Source organism: Diospyros lotus, chromosome 12, assembly GCF_014633365.1.
Source record: "Diospyros lotus cultivar Yz01 chromosome 12, ASM1463336v1, whole genome shotgun sequence".
NCBI classification, from domain to species: Eukaryota; Viridiplantae; Streptophyta; class Magnoliopsida; order Ericales; family Ebenaceae; genus Diospyros; species Diospyros lotus.
The window spans coordinates 36,611,947-36,632,772 of NC_068349.1; positions in this window are offsets into that span (position 1 = coordinate 36,611,947).

The window sequence follows — 20,826 nt, forward strand, 5'->3', positions numbered from 1 at the left end:
AAAAATCGTGCTTTCGAGACCGGTGGGTCGCTCCACACTGGCGGGTCCATTCCATTTTCCTTGACTCGAAGAAGACTGGTAATTACTTATGCTAAGTTATATATATTTTTTAATTTATTTAAATTATAAGTTTAGTTTGATCAAATTCACTATATTATTTATTAGTTTCTTATACACGCAACTGAATTGAATCGTGAGCCCAATGAGTTTGAATTCCTCAGAAGAACCCACACCAGGAAAGATAATCAAGGAGAAGAAGTGTGGGTCGATGATAGATCTAGGGCCGTCGTTGTAAGTGTGTTTTATAAATTAAATTAAAATTTTTATTTTAAAATAATTTCTTAATTCATTTACATGAATGTTTTAATTTTATAGGAAAAATATGAAAGATTGAGTGCGGAGCCATCTTCATCTTCCGCAAGTACCGGAGAGTCCTCATCGCCTACAGTTAATGAACACGACATCTTCTATCAAGTTGTTAGTGGTCGGAATAGAAATGGTCGAATATACGGGCTAGGCTCCCAAATTAATTTGTTATATCCATCTACCGCCAATCGTTCTAGCCAATCATCTTCAAATATGTCATCAGAGTTTGAACAAATGAGACTTAAAGTCACCCAATTAAACGATGAGTTGCTTGAATCCTGGGCTGAGAATCAGCAATTACGACAGTGGCAAGAACAAGTGACGGCGTGGCAGTCAGAAATGAATATAGTAACAAGTAGATTGACAAAACAATCTACTGTAGATGCTGGACCGTCGACTGTTCCAGGTGAATTTAACTCGGTAGCTGATCAAGACGAGGGTGACAATGATGAAGATGAAAATAATAATAATAATGACGATTGATTGTAATTGAATGTTGTAAACATTGATAATGTAAACGTAGGTAATATTAATATTAATATTAAATTTTAATTTTCTTTTTAATGTTAAATCAAACGTGGATAATATTAATATTAATTTTTAATTTTCTTTTAAATGTTAAATTTGTTTTATTTTTAATGTGAATGTGGGTAATATTAATTTTTTTTAATGTTATTTTTAATATTTTATTTAAATTTTTAAAAAAATTCTTGTTATTTTAAATTTTTTTATTCTTATAAAAGAAAATATTAATTTTAATTTTAATAAATATTAATTTTTAAAAATATTTTAATATAAATTTTAATTTTATAAATTTAAAAATTAAAAATATATTTTTTGAAATTAAAAATATATTAATTTCATAAAAATATATTATTGATTTAAAATATTAATATTAATTTTAATATTTTTTTCAAAATTATTATTTTTTATTTCAAAATATCTACGATGGACTGTCCCGTAGCAGATTGGTCGTATTAATTTTATTATTTTTAAATAAAATTATTTATTTAATATTATTTTTTTATTTAAGAATATTTGTGACGGGGTACTGCCCGTCACAGAGCTCGTTGTAGATTGTTTGTATTAATTTTATTAAATAAAATTATTTATTTAATATTATTTTTTTATTTAAGAATATTTGTGACGGGGGTACTGCCCGTCACAGATCTATGACGGACAGTACTACCTCGTCACAGATCTGTGACGAGTGTCCCGTCACAAATCTGTGACGGAATTGCTTTCTCGTCATAGATTTGTGACGGGTTATCCTCACCCCGTCACTAAAATTCTGTCACGCCTAGGGGTGTTCAAAAAAATCGGTAGACCGCAGAAACCGCCCGCACCAAACCAAACCGCACCGAGCCGCGTGGTTTTTTAAGGACGCGGTCTGGTGCGGTTTGAAAAATACCCAAACCGCGGTTTATGCGGTTTGGGGTGCTGGCGGTTCGGTTCCAAACCGAACCGCCCGACTATATTAATAATTAAAATAAATAAAAAATAAAAAATGAAATATATGAAATAATTAGATTATTTTTTGTAGCAGACTAGCAGTCTCATTTTAAATAATTTTTTGTTATCATTTTGGAACCAAAAATCGCACCAAACCAAACCAAACCGCACCTAAACCGCACCTAAATTACACAAAACTCCAAGTTTCAGCAAACCGCGGAAACCGCACCAAATCAGACCGCTCGGTCTGATTATAGGTGCAAACCGCATATGCGGTTTGGCGCATTTTTTTGGCCAAAAACCGCCCAAACCGCACCATGTACACCCCTAGTCACGCTCCTTTTTGTGACGGTTCGTTACCCCGTTACTAAACCCGTCACAGAAAAATTTAATGACAGATTTTATGTTTTTAGTGACGGATTTTTCTGTTACTAAAACTGATTTTTTTTGTAGTGTTCCCAGCCTCCTCCGAGCTCTCCCGTACTGCCTCAGGACCGTCGTGGTGCTGCTTTGCTCGTTGGCCAACCATTGAGCTCATAGCTGCTCTCTCTCTTGCCCATCCCTCTTGGCGTATGAAACACTCAACTTGCTGACATGCCTCTCTGCAACTTGGCCACCAAGTTTTCACTCAGCCAGGAAGCTTCCAGTAGCTTCGCGAAGCTAGTCATGCACGAGCGTGAGTATATTTATATATATAACTATATATATTACACTATAATCTAAAGAATATTACACATTAAACCTCAATTTCTATCTTAATATCACTTGAAAATTTTCTTTGTTGCAACCATGCCCTCAAACCTTAAATTAATTTACATTTTAATACCAAAAATCTATAATTAATAACTTAAATTTTACTCGATATAGACGATTTCACCTTTGCGTCCTCTCGGAACCTTTGTTTCATCTCGAAACCACTAAAGGGTTGCTCATTATGTAAAACCGGAGCCCCCCTAGGGTTCCGTTGATTTTTCGGGAGTCCCCTACAATGATTCGATTTTGCAGCCAAAATGGCAGCTACATTTTAGCTGTACCGAAAATCGTTTCCGATCCAATTTCTTTTGAAACCATAAATCCTATCTCAGAACATTCATCGAAACCATATCATTTTTCTTAGACAATTTTACTCTGAGACATTTCCTACAGTCGATTTGGTACTTATAACTGCTATTAAGCCAATTTTTCGATGTTCTAAACTCATCGAAATTACATGGCAATCTCATATGAATATGGGGTATTACAAGCACATACATAATGTATGAAACTCTCAATTCCACATATGAACTCATTTGTTATCACTCGACGATTAGGTTACACTCTGTTATACATCCATACTCGTTGCTCACGTACGTCCATGATCTGCAATAGATTCACATCAATTCTTAGCACACATCAAAACTCTCAACCCCTATGGCTAATATATATAATAGCCCCTTAGCCATATATATACAAGGATAATTACAATAGTTTTTTTATTTGAGTTTTTTTACTCTTTTTCCACTGAACCATTAATTATAATTCCTCCTTAAAATTTGAAGGTTGGGACCTATCACATCCGGAAATAAGTCGTGATATGACTATTAGCGGACGCATTTACTCACGGTACGAAATTTCAACAACATCTCAACGCAGTTCTCCAGATGCACGATAAGGATTATGTGCCGATTCATATGAGTTACACTCAATTTGAGTCAATCGCATGAATCAAAACATATTCCTATATGCGACTGGAGAACAATGTGAGATGCTGCCGAATTTCTGTATCATGCATGAGTAAATTAATGCATATTTGCCAGGCACACAACAGGACATCAAATTTCCAAACTGTCCAACTGGACAATTCAATGACCTCCTCGCTCCATCAAGAAAGTCACTGAACAAGAATCTAAGACTATCTTCTAGCAAATCTAACTAAATTGCTGAAAATTATTTAATTAATTATATTCTTTATTTAATATTACTTCCTCTTAAAGTCCAGCAGAGTCTCCCCTCTAACCGGAGTACACCTCTTGTAAAATTGTTTAAAATCACAACCAAATTCATCTTATAGAGAATTATCAACATGTTTATAATGATAGATCATTCGCACAAATAACAATTGAAAATGCAAGATCAATTATATTTTTGGGTTGTCATCAAATAAGACAATGATTAGATTGAAATAAATTTGATTTTGTTAGAGATATTAAATAGGTGAATAAATTTGATTTTGGTAGACAAGATCAATTATATTTTTAATGGTGATTTGATAATTTCTTAAACCATAATTAAAAGCAAGTGAAAAACCAAATTCATAGCTAGCAAAGCAAGTGACCACTGGCAAGAACAATGATTCTGGAACACAAATTAATAGCTAGAAAGTGAAAAACCCCAAGCAATCCCAGAAAATTAAAAGGAAATGAAAAGAGCAATTATGCTTAACAAAGATGTTTTCAACAGAAAGCCAATCATAGAAACATATCAAGATGTTTAGTGGTTCTAATGCATGTGCAACAGAAGAATAGGAAAGGCAAGACGGTAGGATAATTGTAACTACACAATTATGACTTTAACAGGCACAAATGGACTTTAACTATAATTTTTAAAATAATGTTTAACTGTAATTGTGGTTCTACATTTGTAACTATATCTATAATTGTAACTACACAATTATAAATTTTTACAATCGAATCAATAGCATCTGTGATTTTTATTTGTGACCCTTTTAACAAATTGTAAAATTAAATAAAATTTTAAATCAAAATCAAAATCTTTTATATATATAGATATAAGATTATATGTTGGTAGGATAATGGTAAAAGGATTCTATGTCTGCCACTCCAACATGTACTGACTTGAGTATTTTAAATGTGTGAGTGATGCGTACCAACCATCCTTATATATATATTTTTATATTCAAATTATTTCCATCAAAACGGAATTTTAACATATGTCAACGTTTTTGTATCACCAAACTGCTAATCTCTATCTAATCTAATAATAATAATAAGGTGGGTTTGGTAGTGTTCCATCATCATCTCTGTTCTCTCGTTAATTTGTTTCACCAAACTAATTTTAGATTTGTGAGAGAGAGAGAGAGAGTCCAGTGAGAATGGATCACTCTTTTACCATCTCTCCGGCCGCTGGACCATGAGTAAGATATACAAAATAAGACAGTAGTCCAATACAATCAACTGTTTCCTTCATTGGTTTCATCCGAAAGCATATTGTTAGCCAAAAAAGGTGAGAGAAATAAGGCATACCTTTGTGTGCACCCACCAGTGAAGTGAACTAAAACGCGGTCTAGGCGACCGCCTAGGTGGCGCTGAGGCGCTAGGTGGCCGCTGGCCGCCGCGATTATGGCCAAATTGGCCACCTTAGGCGCTGGCCTAGCTAATCGGTATCCGGCGATGCCTAGGCGGCCAAGGCAGACGCCTAGCCGCGTGAACCGCCTGATCAATTATAGCCTAATCGGCCGCCTTGGTCGCGTGAATCGATTTAGTATAAATTTATTAGGGTTTTTATTTTTCCTTACCCGTTACCCCTTCTCTCTCACGCACACTGCCACCATCTCTTGCAGTTGCCTCTGGTTCTTGCAGTTGCAGAGTCGCCTCTCTCATGCTCGCGCACCGCCACCAATTTCCCCTTCTCTCTCGTGCTCGCACACCAGTTGCAAAGTCGCCTCCGGTAAGCAATAAGCAAGCAGCAGCACCGATTTCCCATTCTCTCTCGTGCTCGCACACTAGTTGTAGAGTCACATCCGATTTCCCCTTCTCTCTTGTGCTGCTTGCTGTTGCGTGTTACATCTTTTGTTTTCTTTTTGTTTTTTTGGTTATTTAATTTAGGATTTATGTTAATATTTGATTATTTGTTATTCACTTATTTAAATATTTATTAATTATTATTATTAATGTTTTAAAAAATTTAATGCCATTCCATTATTGTTGTATTATTATTGGTTTATGTTGCATTATTGATACTTTTCAACTTTGATTTAATTGAAAATAACATCAAATTACATCACAAAATTAAAAAATAAAAATAAATAACAGTTTTCCTAGGCCTCAGCCTGGCACCTGACTAGCGCCTAGCGCATTTTAGAACACTGGCACCCATACATACGCTCAGAAACTATCAATAGCCCACTCTCCTCCTACTTCCTACTAGTGATAGCGGTGATTGGAGGCGGAAGAACCAGACCTTGAGGCAGCAGCGATGATAACTAGAGGCGGATCAAGAGGTGGTGACGACGACCGAAGGCGGGAGACGAAGGCAACGACGACGACCGGAGGCAGGAGACGAAGGCGGCGACAACGATTGTAGGCAAAGGCAGAGGCGGAGGCGGAGATGTCGAGTGTGAGTTCAAAGAGAGAGAGAGAGGGGCACTGGATCGTGAGTTAGGGATTTGAGGGAAACAGGGAAATGAGAGGGAAAGAAAGATTTGGGGGTTTGAAATTTTTTTAAAAATAATTAATTATTAATTAAATCTTAATAATTTTTTTAAGTGTTGTGTCACACAACTTGGTTTATAAAATATTAAAAAAATTATAATTTTTATAAAAAATAAAAAAATTATTATTAGATATACTTTTTAATAATAAATGATACAAAAGTGGCTTTTTTACTTTCTCATTTGTATATGTACTTTTCTATTATTAGATATACTTTTTCAATGATAATCTTTATTATCTTTCTTGAATATCAAATATTACTTTAATTCATTTTCACATTTATGTATATATTTACCATTTATATTTTTTAGCTGAAAAAATCTCAATGATCTAAAAAGAAAGGATAATGATAACATCAAAATTAGTTGTCCAAATTAATTGTCAAGTTAATAAAAAAATAAAATGTCAAATAAATTATTATGTAAATAAATAAATTATCAAATATTTTATTATATTTTAAGTTTGGGAGTGTCATAATACTTGAAAAGTAATCAAATAAATATTTAATCTTGAATAAAATTAGTCAATAAACTTTATAATAATTCAATAATAAACTATTTTACTTTTAGAATTAGGAATCTAATTTTGAGTTAGTATCTAAATTACGACTTAAATTTGATAGTGTGTTGCAAGCGTCATTATTTCTATGAAAATGCTCATGTTTTGAGTTTCAATACCATTCATTCTCCTACCAACGTACTCAACATGTAATACCTTAGGAGCCTAGAGGAGAATAGTATATATCGAGGATAGGTAAGGAAGGAAACAATACCAGTTGGATACCTTTTGGACTGAATGTTGGCAAAGAACTCCCAAGTTAAGCGTGTTTGACTTGGGGTAATCCAGTGATGGGTGACCTCCTTGGGAAGTTCGCGTAGGTCTATCAAGGTAAGTTGTTCCGGTCCTTCTTATCGCTCGATGCGGGATGTTACAGGTGGTATCAGAGTCGACCCTTGGAGAAGACAGTCCAATGAGGGCGGGGAGTGGCGCTGGGGCCCGAGGCCTGATCAAGGAGCGACTCCTAGCAGGCTTCTAGGATGGCAGCCTTCAAAATGTGTTGATGAAAACTAAAAGATTTACTTGTAGATCGAGATCACTTTCATAGTTAAAACGTTGTCGGATCGACGATCGAACAACTAGATACATGGCATAAAGCAGTGATTTAGAAAGGTATTCTTGAGATAAAATTGAGAGAGAGAGAGAGAGAGAGAGAGAGAGAGAGCAAAATTGGTGGGGAAACTTTTGACTCTCACTATCGATCCCATCCTATTTATATCTGGCCTAATCGGCAAGGGACCTTCCCTTTTAGTAGGCGGATTCGACCCAGTCCGCCTAACTTCTCTCTTTTTTTTAATATAGATATATGTATATATATCTCTCTTTTTTTAATATAGATATTATTATTATTATTATTATTATTATTATTATTATTATTATTTAGAGATGGATTTTCTCCTGTATCTTCCGTCTCTAAATTTGTCTCAAAAAATTTCGTCTCAAAAATCCGTCTCTAAACTGTTATTTTATTGTAGTGTCATTTCGTTACAATAAATATGTTGTCAGAATTTTCATGCTTATTGTGACAAATTAGTTTATTAGAATAGGTCTAAATTCTTGTAGTAAAGGTGTTCACCATCTTCCTGTGATTGACATTGTTGAAATCTTTAGGGGCCAATTGAACATGTCTTTAAGTTATCATCCTTAAATAAATGGACAATTCTTAATTTCTCAGAAGAAAAATATGATAAATTGATTATAAACTGACACATGGACTACTACTTTTAATTAGTGTGAAATATTTATATTAAAGAATAATGAGTCACATGCCAATATTCATTAGATGAATATTATGGATAAATGTTAATTGAATATCTACTGAATGTGACCCGACTCGCATAGGTAGCATCACTTTTTTTGTTGGTTCATACAAGAAAATTATTTATATATTTATTATTGAATGTCTATAATTTTTTTATTTAACATTTTTTTGAGTTGATGTAAAGGTGTTTTTAATTATTTAATCATCTTAAATTTTAGATTAATTAAATTTTAATTTAATTATTTTTTAATATTTGATTCCCCTATTTTACGTCCTCAAAATTTAAAATGTAATGTATGTTTAGTATATATTTTATTTATAGAGTTTTATAATTTTAAAATGTAATGTATATATTATTAATATTAATTACTAATTAAAATGGAGTGTGTGTTTTATAAAATTTTATATTTAGTTTACATTTTTTAATATATTTTTTATTTTTAATTTATTATTTATAAATTTAAATAAACTTTCAATAGACTTTAAATTAAATAATTATATTTAATTTCTAATTAGAGATGGACAAAATCCACCTCAAAATACACTATCAAATCCAAGACCGATTTTGAGACGAATTTTTTACCATCTCTAATTAGAGACAGATTTTTTTCTGTCTCTAAATTCGTCTCAAATTAGTAACGGATTTTGAGACCAAAAAAATTTGCCTCTCAAATTTGAGATGAATTTTCTTTTCTGTCTCAAATATGAGATAGATTTAGAGACAAAAAAAATTCGTCTCAAATTTGAAACATAGATTTTTCTGTCTCTAAATCCATCTTTAATTTGAGACTGATTTATTTTTGTCTCTAAATCCGTCTCAAAATAGAGACAAATTTTTTTCTGTCTCAAATTAGAGATGCATTTTTTCTATCTCTAAATTCGTCTCAAAAGTTTTTCGCCTCAAAATCCGTCTTTATTTGAGACAAAAAAATTCATCTCCAAAATGTTGTTTTCTTGTAGTGTTTCAAGTAAGCTTGCTACTTTGCCTATGAGTCTTAATGTCAAATTGAGTTCTTTTGATGGTGAATTACTTGAGGATCTGTCTGTTTATAGGCGTCTAGTTGGTCGTTTGCTCTATTTGACCATTTCTAGGCTTGATATTACATTTGTGGTCCATAAACTCAATCAATATGTTTCTCAGTCTAGAAAACCTCATCTTGAAGCTGCACATCATCTCTTACAATATCTTAAGAGTGCACCTGGTCAAGGTTTGTTATTTTCTACAGATTCTTCCTTACAAATTCGTGCTTTTTCTGATTCGAATTGGGGGTCTTCTTTGGATTCTACACGATCTATTACTGGCTTTTGTGTTTTTATTAGTGATTCTTTAGTTTCATGGAAAGCTAAAAAGCAAAGCACAGTTTCTCGATCATCTATTGAAGCCGAATATCGGGCGCTCGGGCGCTCACTTCTACTGATAGTGAGATTATTTGGATTAATCAACTCCTTACTGATTTTCAGATTTTTCCTACAGCTCCTGCTTTGCTTTTCTGTGACAATCAAGTAGCTGTCCACATTGTTTCTGATGCAGTCTTCCATGAATGCACTAAGCACATCGAGTTAGATTGTCATTTTGTTCGGGACAAGTTGACCGATGGCGTGTTCAAACTTCTTCCTATCCGCACACGATATCAGCTAGCTGATGTGTTTACCAAACTTTTGTTTGCTTCTCAGTTATTTCCTTTGCTTTCAAAGATGACTATTCTCAATGTTCATAGTACATCTTGAGGGGGAGTATTAGAGTATTTTAGTTGTGTAATAGTTTTGTTAGTTTTGTGCTGTTATATTTCTGATTTCTGTTACTGAATAAACAATGACATTTTTGTCATTTTGATGTATTAGTTCTAGGAATATTTAATAAAGTAGCTGAAACCCCAAATGGATTAGTGAAGCATTTTATTATCTTTTGTCTCTCTTTCTCTCTCTCTCGTTATATTTCTGATTTCTGTTACTGAATAAACAATGACATTTTTGTCATTTTGATGTATTAGTTCTAAGAATATTTAATAAAGTAACTGAAATTCCAAATGAATTAGTGAAGCATTTTATTATCTTTTTTCTCTCTCTCTCTGTTCGTGAAAGAAGTGCCCAAAGTCTGGTGAGATTAGGCCTCCACCCTGAGGGTGGCCCTTCTGGCTTACATTTTGTAATATGGTTATTGCTCAATCGGTTATTGCTGAATATGGATTCTGGGGTTTGTGAAATTATGAAAAATTGCTATTTCATGTATTATTGTTGGGATAATAGCATTGGATATTTCATATTTTTTACTGTGAAACTATGCAATTAGGATTTTTAGCATGTATATTAGCTTACATAATTCTTATATATGTGTATATAATACAACTGCATTTGTAAATATTGAACCCTAGTGATTGATTTCTTTTTCTTTGTCAATTAGTAGATATAATACGCTAAATCATTCTGTAGGCAATCAAATGTTGATATAATTGCCAAAGAGAACCTTTGAACTTATAGTTATTTCAAGAATGAAAAGATTTTCTCCTTTACTCGGAGTTGAGAACCCTGATATTGAGTGTGTTAACATATAATTTTTTCACATGAATATCATGTTATACCATACAAAAATAACGATAATCACGAATCTTTTATCTCATTAGATGGTGTTAAATACATGAATTTTAAAATTTTAAATATCTCTATAAATTGCCATATCTTATATAAGGCTATTATATCTTATGTATTGTCTATGATATTTCACTTACTTTTTTGGTCTTTTTCTCCTTCTTTCGTTACATATTCTCTTCATTTCATCCACTTATCTCACAAGTGCACTTATTGATTTCCTTATTACATGTCGAAACCATCTTAATCATAACTTTCTCTTATTTTCAACATGTGCGGCTCTAACTTTATTACAAATATATTTGTTTTTTATTTATTTATTTTTTATTATTACACATCTATTGTAACATTCTTGTATAATATAAAAATATTATTTGTGTTGAAGGCTGTGACAGTCTTCCTATCAAACCATCGTTTTGATATTTGTTGAAGTAAAAAAAAAAGGCAGCCCTTTTTGACATTTGTGAAAGAAGAAAAAAAAAAAAAAAAAGAAATTGAATGCACTGAAGAAAAAATTGACATAGTGAAAATGGAAGTGACAGCCATCATCGCAATTAATTTGCAATAGTCCTTATTTAAATAGTGGCTGCAAATTTGACTTTTCGGCAAAAGAAAATTCAATAGCAGAGGATTGCGACACCAAACGTGTTTTAACCCGTAAGGGAGGCCGAGGCTCTCCAGCTCATTTGTTAATAATGCATTTCATGTTGAGAGAAAAAAAAAATGAAGAATTATAAATATTTTAAATTTTTTTTTTATTTTTAAGAGATATTATTGTTGTTATCTTCTTATAATTTTGAAGAAAGATTGTTGTTATTAATCGATTTAAAGCGCCGAAACGCAGACTCAGTTTTTTACCAATTTGATTTAGTGTGGAAAATCGAACCGCAAAATGCGGTTCAGTTTCGACAATTTTTACATTTGGTCCAGGCCGATTCGAATCCGAACCGATTTTAAATTTGTATTTTTGCTGCAAACTCACTGTTTATATTGAGGAAACCCAAAATAGACCTGAAATCCATATGATGTGGTGAGCTCAAGCACACCATGATAGCAACAAAAACAAACATACTGCCACTAATCGAAGAGGAGATTTTTTTTGCAAAAATCAAAGTCTATGTAGTGGGTGCAAGTGGGGGGCAGGGGCATGTTAGATGTTCAGTCTTCAGTGAAGGGGGAAAAGCTAACATAAAAAAAAATCATATACTATATAGAGCACTCTGGTAAAAAATAATTTAATTGTAAAAAATAATTTTATAAATTTAAATTTAATTGTAAACTCTAAATATTTAATTTAGAAATTAAAAATTAAATATGAGATTCAATAATTCCAATCGTCATGAGAGACTGACACACAAGCCACTAAATATTTAATTTAACACTACTTATCTTTTCTATAAGTTGTTATAGATTTATAAATTTATATCAATGGTAAAATAAATATTTATAAATTTATACATAATATCTGATTATCCAATATTATTTTTACTTAGGTACTCAAATGAGTCGAGCCATTTGGGTTCGGTTCGATAAAAGTTTGTTTGGATTCGTTCGTTAAAGTAAATGAGTTGAAATTGAGCCTAAATTTAAAAGTGAATTTGTTAATGAGTTGAGCTTGAATTAAGTAAAATTCGGTTCGATAGGCTCGCGAGCTGGCTCAATTAATAGAATTTGTTAACTCTTTTTATCTTTTAATCAATTAATAAAATTTTAATTTTTTGACACAAACATTTTATAAGATCACAAGGTGATTGTTTTTCCTAGAAATTGTTGGGATTAAGCTAGAAAAGGATGTATTAAATTGAGGCAACATCATCCATCCCTAGTGGCATTGGATTCTTTGACCGTTAAAAGTGGCATTTATGAAACGTGGGGCCTCTTCTTGTCTTAGCAACACAGCCCCCCAAAATATAAAACCACTTAAAAGAAGCTTTTCCTTTTTATTTTTTAGTAAAGCTTCAAGCACTTTCCAGTTCAAAATATATGTATTTAAATGCCATATGGGTCTTTGTTTAATTTAGGCGGCGACAAAATGAAAATTAAAATGTAAATATAAAGTGTTCCCCATCCCAAAGCTTCCTTTATAAAGTGGTTCAATCATGGAGTAGGATGTTCTTAATTTTGCGTTCATGCTCTTAATTTCAAATGCAAACATCCAACTTTACAAAGATGATAGTGGCCCCTAGGGGCATAGTCGAGTGATAAAGAGGTAGGTTGAAAATTTGTCTGGATATTCTTAGTGTGGGTTCGATTCTTGGGGAAGTAGAATGCTTCATTCTGAGGAAAAACCTTACGAGTGATATTAGTGGTGCTAATGCCTACCCCCTGATCATTTGGGCATATCCCTCGATTTACTTCCTTAGTGTAGCTCTAGGGACATGGTGGTTGAGGACGCCAGTAATGGAGCGTAATAAAAAAAAAAAAATGATGGTGGGAAATGAGTCCACTAAGACTTTTTTTTTTTTACATAGTTTAATTACACAAATAAAAATGCAATCAAACTTTAATTTTTTAACATATTATGAGAATTTCGTTGGAGGTAAATAATTAAAATAAATTTAGCCATCGCACTTTCTGGAACTTTAATCCATCAAACTTTAATCCACCCTCAATTAAGCACGAACTTTGTTTATTCTTATTCTAGTGTTTATGTGAATAAGAAAAAGAAACAATATAAGTGATTGTGAGAGGGGATAAAATAAAAGTGAACAAAAGATGGTTTTCCTCGTTTGAAAGGGATAATAATTATAATAAAATAGAATGAAAATAGATGAAAAATTACTTATATTTTTTTGAATTTTAAAAATTTTAATTTATCTTTAGCCTATCATAAAAGAAATATATCAAGCATAATCCATAATATCAAACATAATCCAAGATTACACAACATCAAAGAAAGTAATCATAAAATAGTCAAAGGATACAGTAGCATTACAAAATCTACAAAGCAGTAATCTAAGTGACCCACGTTGATAGCTTTGGATTTCGTCGATGTTCAATGCTGATGATGGTTATTGAACACGACTGATTCAAGTTCATCGATATCACTTGGGATTGGCCATTAACTGCTACTAGTTTTGACTGGATAATGTTGCGAATCAGTCTCTTGAAAATATGGAAACGACACATTTTCTTCTTAGATGATTGGAGTTTCAAATTTCCAAATAGAGTTTGGATCATCCACGAGAAAATAGCCATGGTCATAATATGGGTTTGAATTAGTTTCTGGGTGAAACCAATTTTGAACATTGAGAGGGTTGGTATAAGAGTTTGCAAATAGTAATTCCTCCAATAAAGCTAAATGAAATTGAAGATCGACGATCTGTTGTTGGAGGGAAAAAATGTAGGAGACACAACCGTAAATAGGATCTTGAAGCCTAGCTTGAGCTTCATACAAGAGTGTAGCGATAGCCCTATAAAGGTCACTAATTGGAAGCTGGTCAGTAGCTTTGAGGCATTACTAGCACCAAAAACCTTATGGATAGCTACAAAATCAGAAGATCCTTCTTCATAGCAGAAGTAAGGGGTAAAGACACATAATTGAGTACATTTTATTCTTAATACTTTGCAGGCACCGCACAGAGAACCGGGTCTTGACATGATCTTCTAGTTTATTTATTTATTTATGTTTATTTATTATTATTATTATTATTATTTGTTTTGTTTTTATTTGTTTTGTTTTTTTTTTAACAGTGACTTGTCACTGTTTTTAGGGTTTTGATTAACAGAGGCGAGAGGGCGAGGGAAAGGGGATTTGGGGGCTGATAAGCAAGCGTTAGGCGACTGCGATAGCAAGGATGCTGATTGCTGTAGACGCAATGGACACTGTTGGCGACGAATTTGAAGGCCAGATCTAGGTAGATCTGGTCACGATACAAAATATGGTAGGAAACTCATAGAGGGTCGGGATAATGGCGGGGGTTGAAGGTGAAGGTTGGGAGGATTTGGGGGCTGGGGATAATGGAGCAATTCATGAAACCCTAACAAGAACAAACAAACACAAACACACAGATGAAAAAAAATGAACAACGAAGAGACTTACTATGGATCCGATTGGCTGGACGACGGAGAGGAAGATACCGGAGATGAATGGCGGAAAGGATACCTATAAGGAACCCACGCAGGTCCCCAAAGAACCAGAGCAAGTGCCCTACTAAAATAGAGACAACCTGATCTAGAAGAACTTGTCATGCATGCTATTGATAAATACCAAGAGAAAACTGATAGAGAAAACTTGCCATCTCGGCATATATAACAAAACCTCAACCGCTATACATCAACTAACCTCTAGGCTTACATAGCCCAAGCATGCATAACAAACATCTCTGGACCATATAAACCCAAATAAATTAAAGAAAATACAGTCTGGAAGCAACAAAATGCACAAAAGGAAATCTCCAGGCTGACAACTGCTAGGTCTGCATGGCCTTGTACACTGCCTAACCAAGTAGTCGAGAACTACTAGACCCGTTCACAACTGGGTTCTTGCCTTTACATGGAATGAAGAGAAAACAAGGTGAGTTCAAATGACTCAGCAAGGTCATAAATAAAGGAAAGACGGATAGAATAAGTGCTAAGAGTAAATCTGTGTCTCGAGTGCATAACAAACCGAAACTCATGCATAACATACCATGCAATCTCATAAACTGATATAGGTATCAATTATAAAAATAATTATGCTCACATAAAGGATCTTGGGGCCCAAATAAGAAATGCACTATCACCTAAGTCCAAATCACAAACCTGTTGCTGCCCTGAAGGCAAGCGGTACCTGTCACTCGAGCTAAAGCTCGCTCGGGTGGGAGTGACCAACACCCACTGGCACGCATAAGCGTCCAAGATAGAAACTGGGTGTAAGCACCCCCGCCCGGATATCCCCAGCCACCCGGACTACCCGAACGGGAGCGCCTACGGGAGGAGAAAAGTAATAAACACCAGACAAAGACCACCCCGGCATGCATACACAAAAATAGGAATAGCGGAAGCAAAGCTCAAGACATGCATGCACTATGGGTACCCCGCTAACACAGCGGTCACAAGATAAATAAATAAACACAAACTCCTGTGCCGACATACACAAGACTCGAGAAAACACCTGGCACAGTACGAAATAATAGAGTAAATTCTACTTAGACATCAGAGTGGATAGAGATTGACGAGACTGCCTGTACACCACACCAACTCTGCCGTTAAAGTTGACTCCCTTGCTATGGCCCACGCCGCCACTACCTGGAATGATGGAAAGCAAGGTGAGTCGAGAGACTCAGCAAGCATAAGGAAGAAAAGGCTGAAGGCTACACAAAACCAAAAATCCTACCCCAGAATAAACCCCCAGGTACACACAAGCCATGAGACGCTACAACACAAAAGCTCAATAGCATAACAAAATAAAAGCACATACCGGTCCTTGGGGCCCACATAAGACACTTGGCACCCAAGTCCCATACCAACCTGCCGCTGCCCTGAAAGGCAACAAAAATCTGCAACAAACCTGCGCGCGCTGTCCTAGGCCGGTACTCCCGTCACCTATATCCGTCGGTACTCCCGACAACCGAGCCATAGGCTCCCTCGGAACGGTACTCCCGTCCGAGAACTAAATACTACCAGTATCCATGCAATGCACATAAAAATGCAATGGCGTAGTGAGCATCAACGTGATACAAGGCGCCCATACATCCAGGCATCAGGCCATGCTCCGCCCACATAGTAAATCACACGCCATGCATATGCCGCGCTGGATGCAACCTAACCAAGCTAGAATGTCCGTGTCCAAGCATAATCAATAAATGAATATCCCAACATGCATCCCGTACCCATGTGCATATCAAATCATGAACAGTAATACAAGGTATCTAATCATGCAGTAAATCACCTACCGGCAGAGCTAGTCAGCAGTGCCCGACACCGGTCAATGGCCAGTGACTAGGGGTGTCCACCCGACGGTCCACATCAGGGCCGTACCATAGTCTACCCCAACGTCACCAGCAACCGACCCCTGCCCCACTGCTCAATAGCTCTAACCGAACCATAAATAAATCTGAGAAAAACCGTAAATAAAACCCGCACGACTAGGAACCTAGTTCCCCAACTGGGTTCAGCATCATTCCGAAAGGAATGGGGGCGGTACAAACCCCCTGTAGGCTCAAAACGAATAAAATTATAGAAGCCTTGGATTTAATTTAAATTAAAATAAATAAATAATAATTTAACAAATAAGGTTAGGAGCCGAATTAAAGTAAGGGAGGTGATAAAATACAGGAAATCACGGAGTCTTATACGGGAATTAAAGAACACGAGGAGAGGGTGAGGAGCTTGCCTGAAAACAGCTGCTTTCAGCCTTTCTTGTGCTCCCGATGCGAATTAAATCATTTCCTAACAAATAACACAACCGGGACTTAAATTAATTATTTCTAATCGCGTAAAATTTATAATTTAAACATAACATGCTCCTATTAATTTTTACCCACGTACCTGGTCACTTTCCATGCCGACAAAATCCCAAAATCGCCCCATTTATATTATTTTCTTTTCTTTCCTTTTTCTTTTCTTTTCTCTTCTTCTTCTCCTCCTCCTCTTCTTCTTCTTCTTCTTCTTCTTCTTCTTCTTCTTCTTCTTCTTCTTCTTCTTCTTCTCCACGCCCACTGCTCCTGCAACTTCTTCTTCTCCTTTCCTTTCCTTCTTCTTCTTCTTTTCTTCTTCTTTTTCCTTTCTTCTTCTTCTTCTTTCTCTTCTTCCTTTCTTCTTCTCCCTTCCTTCTTCTTCTTCCGCGCTGCCTCCCCTGCACCTGCGCGCGTTGCGGCCATGGCCGACGCTGCCCCAGCCGCTGCCTCGGCCAGCTCCGCCCTCGCCGCTCGCCTCTGGCCGGACACCGGCTGCCACCGCGCCTGGCTTCCTCCACCGCGCCTGCTGCAACCGCCATAGCCGTCGCTGCTGGTTGCTCGGCTGCCATGACCGAGCGAAGCTTGGCCAGCTTCCATGGCCGCCGCTCCCTCTCTCCCTCTCGGCTGAGCTCTCTTTCTCACTCTCTCGGTCTTGATCTCTCCCCCTCAATCTCTCCCTCAGCCGAGCCCTCTCACTTCCTGCTCACTCTCTGCTCCCCCTAATCTCTATCTCTCACTCTCTGCTCCTCTGTTCTTCTCTGTTTTCATTTGACAGAAAAGTGGCCACTTTGCTTAACCCCTACGCACACGCGCACAGCCACAAAATTTTAACAAATTAATTAATTTTAATTAATTAATTAAATTTAATTTCAGTAAATTTAGTTTACACTTTTATTATTTTTATTATTTTTTTTGGAATATTACAATTCTCCCCTCCTTAATAGAATTTCGTCCTCGAAATTTGTGCTCAATCCATATCCTCAAGATACGCTCACATCTCTCGTGATATTACCCAACATCATTTCCAAGACATTTCATATCATCATTTTTCAATTCTCACAAGTCAAGGTCTACGACGTGTCCTACGGGACTTAACACGCTAGCACATCTTCACAATCCATCACCTCAATCGGGCCACGATATGATCACTAATATCTTAACCAGCTTAAAGAACATCATTGATCATATTACTCATAACCACAAGGTTCTCCTATTACCACACCATAACTCAACCGTTCCCCAAAGCTATCTCGACCACATATCAACCTAAAGGCAACTGAAAATTCAGCGATATTCAATCCTAATGATAAACTGACTCGCAGCACCAGGCTCAATGCAGACGCAACTAATTCCGGATACAACCGGTAGTGACAGGAGTAGAGCCACCTCTTTGTATGTCAAGAAGCTAATACTCGATAACGTGACCGGAACCTGCCACATACTTACAATCCATGGGAACATGGAAACGATACGACATACTCAATCAAGGATTCACCAACAATATCCTTTAGTCTGACTTTTGCCAACTGATTCTTAACTAGGTACACAGCATTTTCTCGGCAGTACTTTATCTCATAATTTGTCACGAATGCTCGGGGTCTTGTTAATAAATACGGGTTGCCGTTTAATCAGGACTATCAAAGGTTACACGTTCTCCACTCAATACACCTCGAGATCTTAAATGTCGCCAGATCTCCCCTCCTTAAAGGAATCAACACACCCAATTTTGACTTATTCGGTGACCACCAACCCTCAATCTTGACCTGCCGCCGATCTTAACTCCAAATAGCTAATTGGCCATACTTCTTCTCGATCGCTAAATACTAACCCTGACCTCCTCAAAAACCTTATACGGTAGCTGGGACTCGATCTTTAGTACCGGTGTTATTTGCTCTGTAGCCTGCGACTAAAGCACCTCACTATATCAGTAACTGTTCTAATCCCCAGGGCATCTCATAAGTCTCCTCAAAAATGAAAAGCAACTTAAAGATGTGGGTTAAGCGTTCCTCTGAATGGCATAACAAGCCATCTCATGTTTTTGCCGATGTACCACTTGACCAGCACCCAGAGAAATCTCATCTCCTCAACCTGTCAATAACCGACCCTAGGGCATGTGGTCTGTGATTAGTACCGAACGTACTCATAGCAACCACTATCCCTACAACAAAACCCAACAGTTACTTAGACCTGTATCCAATTTCGGCCTTGGCCATACACCTGGGTATCTCCCACAATAATAATCTTAAAGGGATTTTTCTTATTCCTAATCCACTTTATCACCAATGTTCTACGGCAGTGCAAAACGTCTATTACCACATTTGCTTAATCATATTTATTACAGAACCTCACCGCCTTAGTCATTTGCCACGCTAATCGCGGCGTCACCTGAACTCCGCTCCACCTGTGAGAACTAAACACCTACACCCTAGCCAGGTAGTAATGCCAAATCTCCAAACAGCATAACTACTATAAAAGCCGAGTCCTCAATTCCATAATAGTCTTTCAGTGAATTCTCATCACAGATCTCTCTTGGGACTTTGTATTAGTGTTCCGAGTTATCCATCCAAATTCGATTAAAACTTAGGGTTGCTGCCCTAAACCTCCAAGGAAATGCAAACCTCTCAGAACCTCAATTTACCTTCACACCTCCTTACGTTACATATCTCCAGTCTGAATATGTACAGACAGTTTAAACCATCAACTACCACAAGCTACCACATTACCCAACCTTCAGTTTTCCATCTCAGTACACCCTATACACATCTCGGTACCTACGGATCTACTAGTAACCATTGGACTCCTATAGCACATTCCCATCCTTGCACTCATAATTTACAGCCACATATTTGCATTACAGCCCCCTACCAATCATACTAACTAAAACTCCCCTCGTCACCCTTGGCAACCGAGGTAACTTCATCTGCCAGGTACGCTAAGTCCTCATTGCTAGCTACGCTGGGGCTGGGTCCAATATGTCCATCTGGTGGCTATGACAATACCCTCACGGTGGCTTTAACTAACTAAGTGCTAGGTTGTGCTCCACTATTGGGCACGTCCTATACCGGTCCCTAGGAAGACTCCCAAATGGCAACTTGTTACCTCACCGCTTCGGCAAAAATATCATAATGAAAACAAAGGCTCCCATCATTCATCATTACTTCAGTCAGCTGCCTTCACCCGTCCTTTATGTACTCAAGGGCGAACAGGACTTGTCTCTCCGACAATCCCCAAAAATCTCGTGAATCGTCTCTTGAGACAACTCATCAAGCTAATACATATAACTCACTAGGTACTCCTCTTCGTCTTGCCCGCCTCCCCATCTAGAAGCAAACTCCTGTTCCCACTGACACCATAAACAATGCAATTCTGGGAAGGCATTCGAATTGGGTAGGGGTACACTGAGATCTAGGCCCCCGGGTCCCATTGGAAATACTCAAAATCCACATATATCACCAAACATCAGGCAGCTATATAAAGGCGAAACCACCATCTTACCCAAACACCTAGGGGCAGGCACGTGTCCTAAATAAATCTCATTTATACCACCTCACGGTCCCATCCTAACGTGCACTCATCACCCTTGCGCAAATATAAATTGGGACGCAACCAAACCCTATTCAATTCACCTAGACCTCTCTAACTCTACCCGACAACCTTGGTGTACAGGAACTTGTATCAGAAAATTGACTCAAATTACGCTCTGATACCAACAATGTAAGCACCCCCGCCCGGATATCCCCAGCCACCCGGACTACCCGAACGGGAGCGCCTACGGGAGGAGAAAAGTAATAAA